Source organism: Ursus arctos, unplaced genomic scaffold (genome assembly GCF_023065955.2).
Source record: "Ursus arctos isolate Adak ecotype North America unplaced genomic scaffold, UrsArc2.0 scaffold_25, whole genome shotgun sequence".
In the NCBI taxonomy this organism is placed as follows: domain Eukaryota; kingdom Metazoa; phylum Chordata; class Mammalia; order Carnivora; family Ursidae; genus Ursus; species Ursus arctos.
Window position 1 is genome coordinate 17,139,498 of NW_026622930.1, and position 21,660 is coordinate 17,161,157.

The 21,660-nt window shown below is 44.1% G+C and overlaps 1 protein-coding gene across 2 annotated transcripts in view; it reads right to left on the reverse strand.

Annotated features, from left to right (window-relative positions):
- The window catches only part of FLRT2 (fibronectin leucine rich transmembrane protein 2), a 97,463-nt gene extending 77,010 nt beyond the window's left edge, over positions 1-20,453 (reverse strand). The window contains exon 1 of one of the 2 annotated variants that reach the window (XM_057318507.1): positions 20,364-20,453. The gene's annotated coding sequence lies outside the window, so the exon portion shown is untranslated. Of the gene's footprint in view, positions 1-16,939; positions 18,121-20,363 lie in introns of those variants that run through there. The other variant, XM_026487173.4, reaches the window with a different exon arrangement.
- Positions 20,454-21,660: the final 1,207 nt, after the last annotated feature.

The following is a 21,660-nucleotide window of genomic DNA, read 5'->3' on the forward strand; positions in this document are numbered from 1 at the left end:
AATCTTTTAGACATTTCAGGGAAGAACCTCTACACATATTCAACCAGCCCATGCATTTCTCCACCTATTTTTTTCAAAGACCTTAGGCTCCAGTGGTAATTCATGAAACACAGAAAACCAACAATAATACACTAAGATCCTATTGTGCACAATGCTTTTCATCTCTTGCATCACTTAATCTTTATAAGAACACTAAAAAAATACTAGTATCTTGATTTTACAGATGAGGCTTCGATAAGATGTATAATTTGCCCCAATTTCACAGTCAATAGTACAGCTTGGATTCAAATTCCGGTCCACCTAAATTCCACGCTGAACCACTATGCTGTACGTGAGATCCCCTCTGTGTGTGCTGGTTCATGGATGTTGTGCCCATGACCACAAGGCCCTTCGCAGCCCTTCCTATTAAACAGGACAAGTGGAGACGGCACTGGAACCTCTCTTGCTGTCACTTGGGCTTTGCAGTTCGATTATAGAGTGACGTGAAAAAAGATATGTTTCATGTTTTTATGAATTCCCAGGAACTATCCATTGGAGAAGGGTAAGAGTTACTGTATGCAGAAAAAGAGATTCTGGGAGGTTCTCTCTACCAGCCATGTGCCTGGATCTTTCTTAAGCTTCTGTTCCCTGGACCCCATTTCCTAACTTTTCCAAACAATCCTATTCCTTATACCAATTATGACCTAAGGGCCCTGTTCACTACAGCTCACAGATACCAACTACCACTCCTTCCTGTGCAACGTGCTCTTAATTTTGAAGAAAGAAGGACATGGGGCTTGAAGTTCAATCTCTTCATCTTCTTGTCAGGAGTCCCAGTAACAAGGTGGAGTCAGAATCAAACCCAAACCACCAGGTAAATGAAATTAGAGATCTCCTCTGGATCTCATTGTTTACAAGTCTCTCCGTCGCTTAAAGACAAAGAATTATCTGAATACTCTTTTTTTTTTTTTTTCCAGGAAGATATTTGCTATATATTTTCACAGAAATTCTGGTAATGATTTAGAAATGCAAAATCACAGAACAGGAGGGGCAATGTCAAGTCAGCTTATTTCCATGCTTATCACGAAAAGACCAAACTTAAGCTAAACCACCAGGATAATTATTCTTGTTATTCCCATCACTAATAAAGGGAATCCTACAATTCTCCCATGAACCCCTTCCAGATTTCCAGAGTATTTTGCATAAGGAGATCAATATCTCCACACAAAGAAAAGTATAATTGAGGGTAAGTTTCAATCTCTGTTTATTAAAGGTTAAAAATACCATGCCGTATAGTGTAGATCTCTCTTAATCTTCTAACATTATGTTTCCAGACTATGGATAAGCCTTCAAACGGAAATCTACGTAAAAGCTAAAACAACACTGGTTTTTCACCAGGAAAGAAGTCGATAAATATAATTTTGCACGGCTGTGGTGTTTTGATAGGGAAAACACCTTCATAACTGTGGATGACACTAATATTATGCAGAAAAAGAAAAAAATATTCATTAGCCAGTTATAATTACATTGGTCATTCAGGCTAAATGAACTGTGTCTCTATCACATCGTATTTTCCACAATGTGGTCTGCAATGAAATTATTTACTTAATTTGCCTTTTTCTTCCCTCTTTGTCATGGCTTTTCGTTTTGTTGTTTACCTGTTTCCTAATAGACATTCCCTGGGGTTCTCAGAGAGTTCATGTTCATTCTTAGAAGCTGTTACTTCAGAATTTCACCTAGTGGAAACATTCACAGCACTGTCCCCAAAGAATGTATTATGAATGTTGCTATTTTCATGTTGTAGTGACAAGCTGAAATTTAGTAGAAAAAACTCCTTTTCTTGCCTGTTGATAAGCCAGACTCCTCTGCAGGCAGCTGTTTTTAAGAGCACTTTCTTTGGATAATTCCTTTCTAATAATGCATGATACCTACTGTTTTTGAGGCGATGAGACTGCTGGGAAGATTTTTTTTTTCCACAAAAAGATGTGACTTTAAGAGTTTTTCATCAGTGAGTGTCTTAAGTCAGACAGAGTAATGACTATTTCTAGGGTATCGTATCCTCTTCTGGGCCCTAGAAATAAATAGTGTTGTGGAGAAACTGGGTAGGAAGAACCGTGTCCCTACAGAGTTCCTTCGGGGAAAAAGTGACACAGTATTACAGAACTTCCTTATCTGTGCAGGAAAAAATAGCTACTTATAAGCCACAGCATTCATATTATTTCAAGTCAGAGGGCAAGGGGGGAAGGGAGCTAACACTTACTAGTACTTGATGGTGCCAAGCATGACCTGCTCTATTTGCCCCAGTGATCCTAGGAGATGCATATCATTTTTTCCTTATTTAAAAATCGAGAAAGTAGATACAAAGATAAAAAACAAAAGCAGGAACAAAACATGCTCTAGTTACCCTAGCTGGCTGGGGCAGAACCAGGATTCAAATTCATCTATCTGAATCCAAACCCCATGGCCTTCCATTACCCCTGCCCTACGTCTTTCTGCAGCTCCCTTTTAAAAAGAATACAATTATGGAGATAATAAAAACCATGTGATTGCTGTATTTTTCAAAACATCCAGATGTCGTCAACGATTCCAGCAAGCTGAAGTCTATGGTTTTGCAATAACGCAAGCATCTCTTTCAGTATAAACTAGCACACCACTAATTTTGGCTATCAAGCCTCAGTTATAAGAATCCAATTCAACATAATCAAGTTCTAATGCCTCTGATTAGGTCTATTTGCTCTTGCCTAGAGGCCTGGAAAGACTACAGGTTTTAGAAATATAAACAGAGGGTTCATGATGCTGTTGGAATGTTCTACCTTCCTGTTTTCAAAGCAAGAGGGCACTGCTTTGACAAAGAATTCCACAGATGGAACAAAGGGAGCTTATTCCATTAAATAACTTTAAAACTCCAATACATAAGAGTTTTCTGTGCAAACTTTGTTAATATTAATTGGCCCCATATTTAAAATCTGCTGGGAAGCAGTACAGCTAGAGGGAGACGGAGACTTGTGCTGTATGGGAATTTCACAGAGGTAGGTTGGGGTCAGCTACCTGAGGTCAATTTAGCACTTCAAACATTTATTGGGCATGACCTTTGCCCTAGGTGAGCTCACCGATAGTGGAGACAAAGCACTTGGTAAAATTTTACACAGCAACAAGACTACTACAAAGATAAAAGTAGGGACATACTCTAAATTCAGTTCAGAAGAGAAGATAAACTTCCTCCGGGAAGATCTGGGAGAGCTACAGAAGGAACAGCCTTGAGTAGCAAGCTAAGAAGTATAGCCTTGACCTTGTATGTAATGGAAGGTAATGTCATTAGCACTGGAATGAGGAAGAGTAAGGTAACTATGGTGGGCAAGTTGGGAGGAAAGACATACATGGGCCACAATGGAACCAAAGTGCGAGGGTAAGAAGGACAGCATTTTGAAAAGATGCATAAAACTAGAGATAGCATACTTGAAAATGAATGAATGGCAGTAATCAAATACGGCTCAAAGAAGTGGTTCTAGACAACATAGCTTGTTTAATAAAGAAATATGAATTAAGTTCTTTGTTGGGACTTTGTTCCAAACAATCAGCTCCCGCTGACTCACACCCACACTGAAGTCCAGCAGAAAATCCAATTAGGTAAGCACTCCGAGTGGAGGGGGAAGAGTGGCTTGGGGTCATAGGCTGATCTGTTACAGACGCACGTGGTCCAGACAAGCCAAGCAGCCATTCCTGGTAGGAGCGACACTGGTTTGTTTACATTTCTTTCACATGGCCTGATCATTTCTCAGTTGTAAACTGTGATAGCAAATGTTTGGTTCCACCTGATTCAGGCAAATTCAGACTGTCACAGACACAATTTCCCGAAGGGCCAAACAGAGCCAGTGTTTTCATGTGGTCATGGAGCTGGCTGGCCACTGGGCCATTCACCAAACTGCTCCCACGACTGGGCAAAGCCTGCTTTCATAACTCCATCAATGAGCTCATCTAGACTGACTCTAGTATGCCACCCATCCAGAGTTGCCTCATGACAGATAGCGGCCTTATGGAGACAGAAGGACCCAGAAACACCGGTAGACGTGGTCTAGCTGTCTATAGGGAAACGGAGGAATTAAGGAGCGGGAAATAAGGAATTAAGGCAGCATGGATAATATTCACATGGAATTAGGAAGGACAGATAACTGGAAGGTCTTTACGAATTTCTGAATTCATAAAACAACTTTGCTACATGCAGAAATGAGTGCATTGGTACAAAATGCAGAAAGGGAGGGATGGCAAAAAAGAAAGGAAAAGAAAGAGAGAAAGGGAAAGAAAGAAAGAAAGAAAGAAAGAAAGAAAGAAAGAAAGAAAGAAAGAAAGAAAGAAAGAAAGAAAGGCCAAACATCACATTCAACAGGGTGAAGACTTTCAAACACATGTGTGCTTCTTTTCAAACCACCAATGGAGAACAGCCTTTTCCAACCCATCTCAGGGTCATTCTTTTTCCCCAATAAAGTCTACAGCCTGAGCAATTACACAGATCTAGAAAAGGAGAGAATATGACCTATTTATAACACAGTCAATTCTCCATTATTTCCAGGCTCTCTCAGAGGTCACTACCTTTATGCTATTTTCTGCCCTTTGGTCATTCCATCGTCCATTATCACCTCCACAGGGAGAAAGGGGTGAAAATCAATTCATTTAACTATTTATTAGTAGTGCTGGTAAAGGAAAGAGTGGAGAGTGTCCTCTGTTAATACACACCCCCCACAATCTGACACTCCTCTATAGACTTTCATTAGCACGGAAAATAGGATCACAAGTGTCATACTTTATTTTCAAACTAGTGATTCTTCTCTCTTCCCATTTTACAGAAACACCTTGAGAGACTCAAGAACCTTTTTCACTCAAAAATGGCAAAGAGCAAATAATAACTTCTTACATAGTTATTTACTAAAAAAAATCAAATACGAAAGACTGTGTCACAGATTACCTACTGAACCATGAACAATCACCTCTGAATTCAATTTTCAAGGTATGGAAAAATAAATGCAGAGTTAATTCCGGGAATTACTCAGGGCTCACCTATCTTATAACAATAATTGGTAGCTACGAAATAAGGTAAGCAACCCGAGGTAATTCTCTCTACTTCAGTTTCTCTGTGTGTAAAGTTGGGTTATGAGCAGTATTGCTAAACAGAACCACTTTATAGGGTTTCATGAAAATTTAAATGTGATAACATACATGAACTGTTTAAGCAGCACTCTAAATAAACCTTACCTATGATCCATACCTTTATGGATGTTTTATGTAGTGTTGTTTATTATTATTATTATTATTATTATTATTATTATTATTATTATTACTATTAATCCCCTAGATGAGAATATGGCCTTCCTGATACTCAGTGTGATTCCAGGAAAAAGGAGAGCAAACTGTTTCTAAACAGTCCCATAAATTAACATTATAAGATCTTCTGGGTGGTGTTCTAAGCCTCTTATATGAAAGCACAGTGGCTTGTCACTCCATGTATCATCTCAGGTGTCATTCCATGTATTTCCTATTGGCATAGAATGTGTTGCCAACATACAGACAGCCCAGAGGGAACCAAGGGTAAAGGCAGGAGCATATCAAAATATGCTCCACTATCTTCTACCTATTTAGCCCCTGGAAATTTTGCTGAAATTTTGCATACACCCGCCCACATGCATACAAGTCATCTGTGTTCATCAATTGACAATTCACCGTGAAAGTAGCACACTGTTGTTAGAATTAGGATTAGAGGACTGAAAGGTCCAACTTTTGTCACCATTACGAAACAATGTAAGTTTAGAATGTATTGTACCCTCCAAATAGTCTTCAAAGTGCACACCGTGAAGACTAAGGCGGATCCTGCCTTGCCGAGACAGAGTGATTAGCAAGTTACGATTTCTAGTCTTCTGTTCTCTCAGAAGAGCCCTGGCTCCTCAGATATCTCCATCAGGAAATAATGTGCCTACGATAAAATCAACAACATAAAAGCAAAGGGTAAAAAAATGAAAAGAGTGCAAATGCACAAAACTTTTCATAAGCTCTTTGCTTTGCTCTCTTCAATTATGCCAAGAAGGATACACAGAGTTGATACTATGAGTTAAACTTCTCATCCTATGGTTGACCACATCTGCGTACACAACTACTTAACCGATGGTTTCACTAGGTGCCAAGAAAGATACATCATCAAGTGGAATTATTTCTTCTTTAAACAGATCTTCCAGTGTGGCATCTGAATTGCCTCATGTGTGGTTTGGAGTGCTTGCTGCTGGTCAGGGTTGGGTTAACCAGCTAGACATTTACCTGACAAACCTGTTTAGAGGGAGGCAGAAAGGGGAGGTCGTATTTTTTCCCCATTGGGCAACCGATCTATGGGATTGGAGGAAGGAGTCCCTATCACTAGATTATGAATCTTCTGTCTTCCAGGATTGGCCAGCCCAATTGTGCACGTATTCATTCAATTGTATTTATGCACTGGGCATTATTGTCAATGAATGGGCCAAGGTTCTTGGGGTCCAATGGAAAAGACAGATATTAGAACAGACACATTACAACACAAGCAGGGAAATAATAAAGGTACAAACAAAATTCTGTAGAAGCCCAGAGAGGAATGAGTAATTTTGACTAGGAGGGAAGGTGACATTCATGTGCGTCTTAAAGGAAAATAATTTGCCAAATGGAGAGTGAGAGGTCATATTTTACATGAAGGAAAGGAGTGTGGGAGAGGCTAAGCACTAAAAAAGCATGCCTTATCATGAACGTGGGTGCAGGAGATGGGTGCTTGGGGGGCTTGAGTGACGGTTTGAGATCCACATGGTCATGGATCTCACATGTCCTGATAACAAGTTTGGATGGGCTTTATCCAGAGGGACATGGAATCTGCGTGATAGATGACTAAAGTAATATATTTTGGTTTTTAGGAGAGTAACAGTGGAGATACCAAACCAGTACAGTGACAAGTACAAGGGACACAGATGCCTGGTGGTGCCATTACACAGGAGACTGTGGCTACCGAGAGAGAAGCCAGCCCTGATGTCTGGCCCCTCAGATGGTTCTTTGTGAGAACAGTTGGGTTAAATCAAGCAATATTTACTATGTGATAAAACACAGAAAAAAAAAATACTGTCAGAAATTCACAAATGACTATAAACCAGATGATTATAAGACTTCTGAGTCTCTGGGTGAGAAAAAATTCTAAATACTATGGAGGTCAGTAAACTCCAAACCTGGAGGGTTTTGTGCATCCACATTCCAGGCTTCATCATGGGCTTAACAAACCAGAACCTCCAGGCCTAGGGCCCAGGAACCTGGGTTTTGAACCAACTTCTCCAGTTAGTTCAGACGGATGAGTCAGGTTTGGAAGAGGGCATCTCCAGGTCGACTCATCAGATTTCTTGATGAGCAGGATGAGGTCTTCTTTGAAAGAATATCTCAAATGCCAAAACAGCATGGTGCTTGGCACACGGCAAGGATTCAACTTTGGTCAAATGCCCGGTTACAAGCGCGTGACTAGAACGGATGTGTGCCGTGCATTCCTTCTGGACTCAGAGATTATTAGACTTCAGTTTTAAATTCCACTGCTGTCAGCACTATTGGACTTGTTCCTTACCTATTTGAGTAAAAGAAATTTTTTTAACCATTTTCCGAAGAATTTTAATCTCTCTTGCATGTTCTAAAGTAGCAAAACAAGGTCTTTTTGTTTTACGCTGGGTGGAATGTTGGGTCGGAAGCTACTTACTAAGATGCTAACACCTTAAAAATATACTCTATGCCTGCTTCTCTCTGCTCCAATTTCATTAATTATACGTGTATATATTACATTATATATTATATGATCTTACCAGGAAAAGTTTCTGCGCTTCTGGACTTGGAGGTCTGGGACATGCCTAACATCTTGTTAAGTATAACTTTCTTATAGCAATAAATTTACAGATTCATAGTGGGAAAAAAAAAACCCACATTTTAATTGTTGGGTAGAAAGCAAAAAAATTATACTATGAATTCATCCAATTACAGAGACAAATGAAAAATAACCCCAGCATTGTGTATTTTGACCAGTGACTTTGAGTTCTGTATTTGTTCAGAGTATCTTCCATAGAAGCCGTTAGAAGTTCCTTTACTTAAATTAACTGAAAATTCCTGTCTGAAAGAAATAATTCCACGTTAAACTGATAATCCAATAGCATCATTCTGATTTGGACATCTATCATTATACCAGCAAGGTGCAATCATTCTATAAGTACAAACTAAGCATTATATAAATATAACCATGATTTACATGTTAATCTTCGACAATAAAATACTTGCATGACTCTGCCAAGAGTCATCTGTGAGACGAACTGCATGAAGCAAGTATTTGAAATTCACTCTGATAAAAATCTCGGCACATTGGCAAAGACATAATAACCACGGTTCAGTGCACCCAGTGTCATAGTCTAGACACAGGACCTGTTGCAAACCTACAGGTATTGGTCACCCATGGAAGGCTGCATAGATTGGGGGGGTGCATGGAGAAGCACTCCTCAACTGTCGAAGCCTATGCTTTCAATGAACAACAATAACAACAACGATGACAACTCCAAGTTAGACGCCACTTTCTGATTCCCCAAACTGAGATGAGTCCTCTTTTCTGTTCTCCCCCTGCTTCTCCAGCCCCTAACACACCAGCAGGCTGCACTATATACCACTAGCTCTGAGCTCATTCTGTCACCAGACGAAGTGCTTATTTCCCTTGCTGTCCTTTCCACGCTCTGTTACACGCATAAATGTTGAAATTTTATTCTGCAGAAGAGGCTGTATCCTGTCGGGGAAGAGGTTCAAGGGGTCCAAAGCCTTTTTGGGGATTCCAGAGAAACGGCAAAGATATTTGTTGAAGGGGAAAGTAACATAATGGAATCATTATCATTTCGGAGAGAGAAGGATCTGCAGTCAGCATTTATTAAGCCTCTACTGTGTGCCAGACAGGCAGACATTTTACATAATTATCTCAGCCCTCAGAAGAACAGCTCCATGAGTATAGAATGTTTTCTCCCATTTTAGAGTAGACACAGAGATTAAAAGACATTTAAAAATTTGCCCAAGTTTATCAAATTAACAAGTGACACAGCCAGCATGAGAACCTCCACACATAAAGCTTTCTTCATTAATATTATGGATTCCTGGCACACTTATTAGTATTGACTGTCTTTAGTCATGTACAAAGCACATGCAATTAGGTTTTGTGTCTCCCTCTCGCCTCCCCAGCCTAGGCAGCCTCAAGTGGAGGGATCCTGCATTACGTACTTGCCTCTCCGATCTTCCTCTGTGCCTGGAATACAGCAAGTGCTAAAAATCACCCCTTGGGATGAATGGAAGAGCTTTCTTTATCATCTGGCGTATACCCTCTGCCTCTAAAAGAATCATATCTCCTTCTTGAGTACCAAGCCATTCACACAAAAATAAATTCCCTCGTTGCATGTTGTGCTTTTCTTTATTTAGAGTTTCCTTAGGACCTATTTGGAAAAGAAAATGTCCAATTAAAAATAACTTGGGCTATCTCATTCTTCTATTCTGTTAGGAACACACGGGCTAAATTAGCACCACCAAGCTGAAGAATATAATAAGCACCCCTTCCCCATGGTATCTAAGACTTAGATCTTTTTGTGCCTTTCTAACTCCCCACACATATACCTCCAGACTCTTCTCGTTTTATTAACAGAGCTCTTCAGAGTAGAGGCAAATATTTTTCTTCTTCAAATATTATTATTGTATCATTCAGCACTGCCAGAACAAAAGGCACTCAGATTAATTTTGCCAAACTACAAAAGCAATTTGTCATGTAAAAATAGAGTTATATGGCCAGGTATTTTACAATGTACTGCTAAAATTCTCATCAACTTAAATAAAAGGGGAGGGGGGCCAAGTGTCAGAACTTTGGCAACTAGTAAGTCAGAAACGGAAAAGAACATTGTTAGATACACACTGTCATGCATCCAAATAACGGATAAAAACATTCCTTCTGATCAAAAATCACAACCTAATCATACATTTTATAAATATACTTCACATATGCATGTGTTTTCTACAAGCTTCATTTAAGCAACCATAAAATGATTAAAAATTAACCTTTACAAAGGCCTACATGTATACAAATCAGGAAAGTAAAATAAACATACTCACTCTTGGAACGTTTAAAATTGAAACTGTCTCAGATTGGGCAATTATAAAAATGCAACTGAACAAAGTATGGAAAAATAAGTTGTAAAAAACTGTCCCACAAGGGTTTTATGATACTAACAATGCCAAAATAAGGCCAAGCTTTGGGGAGCATGTTGGTATCGTAATAAATCAAGTCTTTCCATTCCTGGAGAATGAGCTCAGGAGGCATGCCCTACCAAAAAGGCAATCTTTTGCACCAGCTTGCCTCATGTTGCAAAACCAAAGTTTTAAACATCATCATATATTCTATTAATGGCTTACGTTTTTGCGAAAGGTAACTTGGATGACTCAAGTATAAACCCAGCCAAAAAGAGAAACAACCTTACTGCAGGGAATGTGGATGGTTTCTTCCCAAAAGAGCCCCAGTGAAATCCATTTGTGATAAATTCAGTTTCCAACATCCAGCCAGCCTGTCGAGGATGGAAAGTTTGGCCTTTGCACCGATGTCACCTTAATGACCTTTGATCCTTGAAAAAACTACTTTCATCAAAACAGAGGAAACTTACAAAAGAAGACAAGGCCCCATTAAATGAATGAAGAAATGACGTAGAGGGCCATCAGACACTTGACTGCTTGGGTGATATCCCATTACATTCACAAAAGCCAAAGCTCCTGGAGGGCAGGTCACTCTGTTTTAGTATAAGACCCAGTCCTGGCATATGACAGTCCTGCAGGGATAAATGTTATCAATTTGAATAATGCATCTTTATAGGAATATAACACTGTATGATTATCAAGGTATTTTTCCCACACATTACTCTCATCTGACCCTGCCATAACCCTATTGAATTCTGCAGAAAGGAAATTAAGTCTCCAGGAGATTAAGTAATTTGTCCAAGGTCATAAATGTACAAAGGAGTGTGCTGACATGAGAATGCAGGTTTTCTTTATATAAACATATATTTTCTTTCCTCCAAAACAACCTCCCTACTGCTCACTCCCCACCACAGTTAAGGTCCCAGATCACAAAGCCTACACCATAAAGTTATACTCATCCATAACAGGAAAACTTGTATCTACTATAAGGGTGGAGAGACAATGAAATGCTATTTTTTTTTTACAACTACATATTTATGTGATTGAAATAATTGTTACTCTTTTAATAAGAAATCCAACTGAGCATTTTGGATAGGTTGGTAAAGGAAGAAACTTATAAACTGTATCTGGAGAATTCAACATCTATGTGATTAAATGTAACATTCATCATTTTGTGCAAAGCAAATGGTCTCAGGGAGAACTCTGTGCAGCCGTGGGTAGCCTTCAATTTGTTTGGCTCCCGTTACCCAGTGAGAGGCCAGGCTACTAGGGCTTTCTCAGACCAGCTCACAGAGACAGTTGTGAGCCATAGAATCCCGCATGTGATGATTGGGAAAGGTAGGAGAGGAGGGGGTAAAGGCCCCTAAACAGAATTTCCTGGCACCTCTATGGCAAATGCTTATCCAGTCTAGTCCCATAGTCGTCCTCTCCTCTTTATCTATGAGGGATATTAGAATTCCCAGCATTATTTCCTTTTTCAAAAATATTTCAGTCCAAGTTCTGGAGCAAAGTGGGAGATGAAACTATCGCAGAGGCTATTTTGACACTGGATTTCATCAAAAGTGACGCCCATAGGCAGCTGGGGATAAGTGACACCAGCACATGGACCTATTTCGGGACTGATATGAGTCTAATGTTTCCCATTCAGCTCATGACCTCTGTTGACTTCAAGAGACACTATATTTGTGAACAGACTTTGGGAGCCACTGTTCTTTTACTCCCTGTTGAAGCGGGTTTCAATATCCAAGGACGTAATAGCCATCTATGAACTTTGAGACACGATGGTTTTTGGTGGGTTTAAATCCAAAAGCCCTCAGGTTCTTAAAAGGTTCAGATGGAAGATTCTTTTATCTATGTCTTGAAAGCGCTAATAAAAAGAACTGAAATATAACACATGACCCGTGAACTGAGGGGGACAGAGGACCTTTTGCCAAGTTTCCTGCACATTCCCTTAAAAGCAACCTGGGGAGAAAGTGAGAAAAACTGCTCAGCTCTAATGAGTACCTAATGGGTAGGAGCACCAGAGATTTATTTTGTGAATGCTTCAAAAAATGGCTCAGGTCTTTAACCACTAAACTGCCAGAAAATGTGTGGCTTTATTAAGCATCAGCCGAATAACTGACCAGTGTTTGAGAATCATGAATGTGGCCTTTCTGACTTCCCAAAGTATACAAGGATATTTTCTTTGACTTTCCCTTATTACAGATCCATAAAAACGACGCTGCTTTGTTCAGGAGACTCGGGACACATGGTGCTGCATGCTTCTGCAGAAACACATCCCACATTAAATTAAGTTAGAGGTGGTATTTGAAAAATACATAAATAACGGAGTTCCAATTCACTGCAAATGGTACAGGAGGCCAGTAAGTGGGAAGCCTACAAGAAAAGGACTTCTTTTAGAAAGATGTTTTACAGGACTTTTTCTGCATCATTAACTCTTCTGGAATCCTGAATATAACATGATGAATTTCCCTAAAAAAAGTAGCTACTGTTTAATTTTGAATCACTTCAAAGAGCCTCAGTAGAAGGAATCAAAGAAAACCAAAAAGACCAGTAGATGTGAAATTTGCCAAGGGAAAAAAAAAAGCCATGAAGGTTCTAACAGATTTTGACCATGTACTGAAAATACCACTGATTATTTTGCTAATACAGTGTTTTACTGTTCCATGTGGCTGAAATAAGTCTCTGTATTCATCGGAACACAGGATATTTTTATTACAATATTTGTGTCATAGCTCTTTGAAAGGAAACATATTTAAAACCTTGAAAAGAATCTCTGTCTTAAAATGGTTCTTGATGTGTAGGTGAGTACATGTGTTTTACTATAAACAGATACTTAATTGGAGTTCACGTTGCTAAAAAGAGTAAAAAGATACTGGTGGTCTTGGTCCTATCCCCAACATGTAGTTCTAGAAAAAAAGACATAATTTTTGAGGGCGCCTGGGTGGCACAGCAGTTAAGCCTCTGCCTTGGCTCAGGGCGTGATCCCGGCGTTATGGGATCGAGCCCCACATCAGGCTCCTCTGCTGGGAGCCTGCTTCTTCCTCTCCCACTCCCCCTGCTTGTGTTCCCTCTCTCGCTGGCTGTCTCTCTCTCTGTCAAATAAATAAATAAAATCTTTAAAAAAAAAAGACACAATTTTTAAAAAGCAAAGCAATTTGGAAGGTGGGGAAAGGAAAGAAAGTTGGCTGGGGTATTATAATGGTTGTTTGATTATCATCATTGGTCTTTAAAAACGTCTTTTACATAAAACCTGCCCAAGGGAAAAAGAAAGAAAACCTCCTAAAAATTCCACATCCCTGAACACCACTACATCAAAAACCATCTGGAAAATGTCAGATAATGGTATCCGCCCACCTAAGAAATTCGGTAAACTTTGTCTTCAATTACCATTTAGAATAATCAACTCAAATTGAAATTTCGATTTGAAAACCCTCAGAAGACAAAGCTGGGATTAGGAATCAGATTTTAAAAGTCTCCTTAAAAGACCATCTGTTTATAGACACCCTTCTCATATCCCACCTCGTCCTTGATCTGTACCATAAGTTCACAGCAGAAGCACAGCTGAATTTAAAGCCATATACACACTGCTACTATGAAGTCTAGTTATCACATGTACGTCCTGAGCTTGTCTCTCAAGTTTCCCTTGTTATGTAAGCACTTAGGGGCAATAAAATTTCACTTATATTCAGCAGCATTGTGAGTCTCAAAACATTAGTCTACCTAACTGTACAGTCCTTTTACTGGCGGTGGATAGCCCTGGTATTTTATTTATATTGATCATATTGTCGATGCTATATGGAATAACCATTTAGTAGCCTATTAGCCTGTAACGTTTTATTACTGGTGTTAAATATCATTACCCATACTGAACTCCAGATTAGAAAAATCAGGTCGGAAAATCTAAATATTCAGAAAGAACTACAAGACTGTTGGGTTCTCGAACACCCCCCCCCCACCCATAATCTGCAGACTGATGAGAAGAAAGAAAAACAATGAGTATCCACTTCTCACAGATAGAGGTCACTAATGGACTGAATTTGAATCACTGTGGCAGAAACCACAAAGTTATTAAAGTAATCTAGTGAAAAATGAACTTGAATCGAAATTAAAGTAAAAATACCAAAAGATGATTCTTCAGAAAGGTCTGACCTGAATAGAAATAAAATTGCATCATCTTGCCCCTTTTTGAATCTTCTGAACAGAGAGCAAAACCGAGAGCCCCCCTACCCTTTGCTGTTTTTTAACTTCAGACACTGCCGGTCACAGGAGCAGTAATTCTTCCTTGTAGGGTACAAGACTGAAGAGTCAAACTAGATCAGATGTTCACACTGAGTGTCTATAGAATAAGGCTCCTGGACATACATACTTGAGCGTTTCTTGAAACCACAGCTTCAAACTAGGAAGATATAAGGTTGCTTCAGGGAGATATGTCTAAATCCTAAATCAAACTCTCCGGCAGGCCAGAATATACATGTAACGGGCATCAGAGGAGGTTCAAATTAGATCCAGCCGGTCAAAGTCAAACTCGGATAAGATCACATCATCTGAAACCTGGCATACAGGGAAAACCCATGACTGCCTAGGGGACCTCAAGGCAGCCCAGCATGGTGTCATTTGGGAATCTACTTTCTTCTGTTAAAAGCATCCCCTGGAATTTCTAAAACTGCAATGAAACTACTGAAGTGTTAAGACATGGGCATTTTTTTAAACCAGTATTCTTCCCATGCTCGGTTTCTAATAGGTCCTGCTACACAGCTAGCCCCCTTCTTACAGTGTCTTGTATCTACTGGCAGAAACATGGAATAATGCTTGAAATTTCATCTTCCAACCTCTTCCACTCAGATATTTGCAACTCGACAGGACAGTATGGTGCTGCCCCTCCATAGGTGATTATTAAAAATTCTTAAACGGTTTAACCCTATCCTGTTTGGGGCTTTTGAGGAGGGGAGGGGAAAAAGTTGTATTTGGAGGGGCAATAACATCATAGGGAAATAAGCAACTTTTCATGGCATGTGTATCAGCCAAAGATTTATTCTCTTCCAATATGGTGGCCTGTCCACCTTTGATTCTGGTGCATACTGCTTAGTAATTAAAAAAAAAAAAAAAAAAAGTCCAGTTCTAACACTTTAGATACTGACCTAAAATCTTACATTCATACTGCAACAACCAAATACATCCCTGGATGAATGCCAACCTGCATTCTATTACCTCAAAATGTTTCGGGGATCCTTTCATTGGAGACTTAGGAAGGTCATATCACTTAAATCCGTAGACAATATGGGCTCCTATATGGAAGCTAGCCTACATATTAGCTTTTGGCTAGGAGAAGTTAGACATAATAAATTTAGCAATAAGCCTGTGAGCTAGGGAATATGCCCCAAAGCTCCCTGAAACCCTGTGTGATTTAAGAGCCTCCCAGCTGAGTGGTAAGCAATAGCTCCCATTTAGATGGGGCTTTGCATAGCAAATGCAGCATGTCAAGAAATCTAATCAGCACCTTGCACTCCTGCGTGAGCATTTACACGGATTTGTGCCTTGCACTTGATCAGCTTACTGCAAGCTTTACAAGAGATTCCCTCCACTACAATTAATCAAAAGCTCTTGGAGACTGCTTTCCATTTACAAGAGAAGTCAAGATGAGCTTCCAGGTGAATAAATAATGATCATAATAATGATGACAGCAGCAGTAAACCTCGAGCTGCTTTGAAACTGGGCTGGGGGAAAGGGGACGGTGGAGAGTTGGGGCTGGAATCTTTCTGTAGCTCTCTGAGGGACAATCAGGAGCTATTTTCTTAGTTAACCTAAGTAAGGTTGCTGTTTAGGAAACGTGACCATATTCTCTCTCCACTGCCCCTGGCCCCAAGTGCACACACACCACGGTCTATCAGTCCGCTGAGGAACTACCGGCCTCTCCACAGCACCACTAACCACCCCCCAATACATACATACACACACACACACACACACACACACACACATACCCCCCCACACACACAGGACAATCACTGTAAATTCATGTCGCCAATGGCTAATGCGTTCCATCTCATACTGCAATAAAAATGTGACTTCTAAAGTTTTTATTTTATGACGCCAGAAGGTGAATGGAAGGAGGGGGGAAGGGAAGGCTCCGGGGATGTCAAAGGGGGAAAACGTAATTTTTTCCCTTTACTTGATATTCAGTCTCTCTCTCTCTCTGTCTCTCTCTCTCTCTCTCTCACACACACACACACACACACACACACACACACACACACAGATTTGCTTTTCTGCACCAGCTAAATGAGGTGGGCGAATGGGAGTAGGCTCCCATCATTTTTAAAAGATGCTAAATAGGGCTGAGAGTGAGAGGGTGAAGGTGAGGAGGTGAGGGTGGGAGTGAGTGAAATCCATGCATCATTTCCCCGGACTGAAGAACACTAGAAGCCCCTGAATTCACATTCTCAATTTCCAACCAGCTACAAGATGAGGCCCCAGCTGGGGCCGAGGGTTCTCATCCATCCTAGTGGAGCCTCACCTCCCTGCACCGCTGCCCAGCGAGGGCAGAGAAGCGCCGCGGGCCCCTCTAACCTGACCATAGATCTCCCCGAGCTGGGTGCCCATCCCCGGGATCTTGAACTTCGCCTCCCTCTTACTTTCACTCAGATCTGGCGAGTGTCAGTAAAGGCGCTGTGAAGGAGCAGAGCTCAGCGGCGGGGCATGGAAGGAGAGGGTTGGGGGTGCGCGTTACCTGCGAAGGTTCTCGAGGTCTCCTTCCAGCCCCGGTGGTAATCTTGGTCAGCGCTGCCTCCTCTCCCAGATCCAAACTTTTGCTGGGTCCTCCGGGCGGCGGCGGCGGCGGCGGTGGCGGCTGCCGAAGCCCAGCCCTGTCGCCCGCAGCGTCGGGGCGCGGGGGTGCGGAGGCCGGAGCCTCAGAGCGGCGCGCGCCTCCCCGCAGCCGGCCGGAGCCCGGGCGCCCCGCTCGCCTAGCTCGCTCTCGCCTTTCTCCTCTACGGAGCCGCGGCATCGTCTTCCCCCGTCCTCCGCCACCTCCGCCTCCAGGGCTCGGGCATGCCACTTTCTCTCGGCGCCGGCCGCCGCGGCCCCCGCCTCCTTTCCACCTCTGCCTCCCCCCTCCGCCTCCACCAAGCCGCGAGTCCCGAAAGAAGCAGGACGAGCGGGGAAGGCAGCGGAAAAAGGTCCCGCAGCGCCGGGGCTCCTCGGAGGCGGAGGACCTCGGGGGGCGGCCGGAGAGCCGGGCGGGCGCGCCTGGGGCGCCTGGGAGCCGACCGCGCAGAGCCCGGAGCACAGAGCCGCGCGGGGCGGCGCGGGGGCGGGCGCGGGGCTCGCTCCAAGTGCTGCGCCGGCCCGGCGTGGGTCCCGAGGCTGCTCCGACCTCACTGCTGCCTCGATCGGATGCGGCGGGGCTAATGTAGACGCCGCGGCCCCCACCCCCACCCCTCCTGACACCCCCGGGAGATGTTTACAGTAATGAATTCGAGGGATCGCCTGCGCCGCTCCCGCGCTCCTCCTCTCCCTCCGTCCCTTGCGCTCTGGCGCGCTCCCCTTCTCGAGCCCTCTTTCTCTGCCCCCCTCCTTTACGCCCTCCCTTTCGGAGTCCCTCCCACATTTCTGGTTTAAAGAATGCTTGGGAGGCGCGGCTGCAACCCTAAGCTTTCCAAGAGGCAAAGTCGGACTCAGTGTTTAACCCTCTCCTCCCCGAACAGAGTTGCAGAGCGCCTGGACCAACACCATGGGTGCCACCCTGACCGAGCACGCCTTCTCCTCTCTCTAGCCACCACCATCCCACCCCCCAACTCTTAGTGATAATGCCACCGTCTGAGCGCTGAAAGTCTATTTCCCCCCTGCCCGCCTGGGCTATACTTCCAAGCCAGAGGATCTATTCCTTAGACATTGAGAAATGATCGAAACGTGAGATTAGAGGGTAAAAGATAACAAGTCTCTCAAACAAGATGGCGTTATTTCAAATGAAGGCAACCCTGGTGATTTGCGCCCCCCACCCCCACCCCACCACCAGTTAACTCCCTGATCCCGGATCTTATTAAATAACTTTAATTGGAAAAATAATCCGAAGTTTAACATGATTATTTTGAACACCTATTTTCTGCCTTCACTCTGGCTGCTGGAAAAAAGGGTTGTTCACTTTCCCCATAGATTACAACGGACAACTAAATTCAGCCTCAAAGATTGAGGAAACAGACTTGACAGCAAAAGGAGCCTGATTTGTATACGGGCAACGTATCCACTTCGCAATTTCTTTGCAAAGGTTAAAGAGTAATGTAAGAAAACCAGGTGCACCTCTCTTTCTTGGAAAACGTATTTTAAAAGGTTCTGGTTTTCTCCTCTCATTTCACTGTCGCTCCTCCTGCCTCCAGTAAGTTGCTGTCATGTTTTAACAAGTCTGTGGAGAGGCTGAATGTGAACAGAAGAGGGAGAGCGAGCTCGCGCCAAGCGCCAGGCTGCGCCGAGACGCGCCGTCGGTGGGGCCACGCGTGAAGCAAACAGCGAGCTTGAAACTAGCTCAGAACCAACTCCCTAGGGATCCGCGGGGCTGTCTCGGACGAAAGGTTGGGCAGGGGCGGTGGCCTCGACTGGCTCAGGAGGATTTCCCCGTCCTCAGTTCAAAGTCTGAGTCACTTGGCACCACTTTCCCAATTGTTTTTATTTCCTTCGCATCCCTGTTGTGTCTACCGCCTTCACTTATTTGAGTGCCTCAGTCGTGTTAAGAGGACTTGGAGAAACGCCCCATTTGCCTCCCAAGCACAAGACACGCATGGATCCACCCAGACGCACGGCCGAGACGCACGCTGGCACACGCTCTCACACGCGCGCACACAAGCACACACGACCTGGGTTTGTGCCCGCGGATCGCTGCTCCTGTTGCATTATGCAAAGTGGTCAGGAAAATACTTTGATTTACATACATAACCGCTCTTCTCCCCCAACTCAGTGTGTGACTAACAAATATCCAGAGGAGGAGGGGGCACGGCGGGGGGAGTTAATTGGACTAGGACAGACAGTGAGTGCCATCTTGCTGGGAGGTTCAGGAGCGGAGCAAGGCGCCAGTGTCGACAGCCGCGGTGGCCTCCACCTCCACCAGCAGCTGCCGCTGGCCGGAGCCCCAAGCAATCCAGGAGAATCCCGGGCATCAGTGAGTCCAGTTGGCCCCAGTCACCCTCTTCCCCGATACTTAATTTCCCTGGTTAATGCCCCAACCTCAACTGACAATCTTGATTAGAAATGAGAAGTGACCGCGCCGGCGCTGAAGGCGCAGAGACGAACCCCGGACTGGTCAGCGAGGCGGAGGGATCTTTCCAGGCGACTCCGAGCCCGCGCGGGGACACGGTGGCAGCTGGCGAGGCTCTGCTCCCTCCCTCCTCGCCGCCGCCTGGCCCTGGCACTTAGCGCCAGTGGGGGGCCCGGCGCTTTCCGCCCCCTCTCCGCGTCCCACGCACGCGGCTCAGAGAACGCAACCCCAGGTCAGACTGGGGTGCTGCCTGCGCCTTCATCGCCCCCGCTGGCGCGCCGGCTGAGCTCAGGGCCGGGCCACTGAATACCAGCAGAGCTGGAGAAAGACTTGGTTTTGGAAAAAGAGAACCCTCTCTCCAACTCCAAGGAAAATGCACTGGCATCCTCCGCATCTTCTTAGCCACGAATCAATCCCGAATTGCGGGCAGGAGGCGGGCTGGTGGCTTTAGATGTAACCGCTTGATAACATCGGTGACATTATCAGCAGATGGAGTGGGCGCGGGGGTAGAGGAGTAGGGGGTGTTACTCCTAGAAGTTATCCTACCATTCTGGGGAACTGAGAGCCTGGATCACAGCAAGCTTAATGGCTCTAGAACCCCAATTTGGGATCTATCCTCCCAGACTGTAGACTGGCAAATGTGTGTTTTGACCTATGGCTCAGTTACAAAACTCTTTCGAGGAGGTGAATTCTACTTGCAAATAGACCTCCCTAAAGTGGGGGGGGGGGGGGGGAGTTAAGCAGCCTGTGCTCTCTCTGAAGGAAAGAAAAAGCCAAAAATATCCCATCCCGTTGACCGCCCTACGCTGGTTCAAAAAAAAAAAAAAAAAAAGTGTATCTCCCCCCAACCGCGGAGCAGCAGCGCCGGCGGTACTGGAAACTCCACCAGGCACCTCTGTCCCTTTACCTGGCGGCCACCGTGTCTCCTCGCAGTGGGCTCATCCGAATCCGACCGGGTCGGGGAGGTGGAAAGGGAAGAAGCTGGCGCGGCAGCAGCGGGGCTCCCGGGGCATGGTATTGTTTTAGGGGTCACCGCAAAGGTCCCTCCTGCCCATCGTTGAGAACCGCCAACCTGATCCCGGGTCTGCGTGGACACCGCGGCAGGCGCAGTGCTGCCGCCTCGCAGCTGCTAGACACCCGGAACCGAGGGCCAAAGACGCACCCCGGGCGGAAGCAGCGCAGCGCCTTGGCGCGGAGCTTGTGGCCGCCGATGTTATCTCCAAGCGCTAGTTCTTCTGCGGTGACAATGGAAGATGCCAAACTCGCAAGTGACAGCGACAGGTTTCGAACGTACAACTAACTACAAGGTACCCAGCCTGAGACAGTATGCTGCTTCCCCCTCCCCCTTCTCTCCCTCCTACTGGGGAGGGAACTAATTTAACCCTGTGTGCGCCCTACGCTCCCTGGCGAAGCTGGAATGGACTCGGAAACCGCAAGCGGCGGCTCCCGGGGCGAGAGCTTTGTTCACGTGCGTTTTCAGTGGGTGTGTTACTGTCTGGGGGCATTCGCGTGGCAAGACGCCAGTGGCAGGCTTCCAGCGCCAGACTCCGGCATGGGAAGGAGCCCTAGCGTTTCATCCGGACCAGACCCAGCCCTCGGAATCTATTTTTTGCCTTCAGTTACCAGATTTATTGAAGTTGCCAGCAAAGTTGGGTTTTATTCCTTTATTTCTTCCTCTCTCCCGCCCCCCGTATTATTTCCTTTCCTAGCGGTGCTTCGAAGATGTGGAACTCTCCGCGCATTCTAATTCTAGCTTATAACTGTTTTGCGCGTGCGAGACGAATGGTGGAGGGTACCCATCCACCCACGCAAAATTTAAATGAAGCCGAAGGGAAAGCTGTCTCCCACCCACTCACCCAGTGTGGGCAATGGCAAATGACCACATATTCAAATAAGACCAAGACACCGCCGGAAGATGGGGAAAGGGCAGGTTTGAGGAAGTTTAAGCTGAGAATGGGGAGATGGAAGGGAGAGAGAGAGAACGCGCCTGAGAATGGAATCAATGGGGAAAACACAGACAAGAATGATGATGCAGAAAATGTATCTGAGTCCCAACACTGAAAACAGCAGATCAGCTTGAAGTGCCTAGATTTTGATCGGCAATATTTCCCCAGCTCCTTTGGAAGCTGAATGAATGAATGAATGAATGAATGAATGAGTGAATGAATGAATGAATGAATGAATTTGGGGTTTTTCGTTTTGTT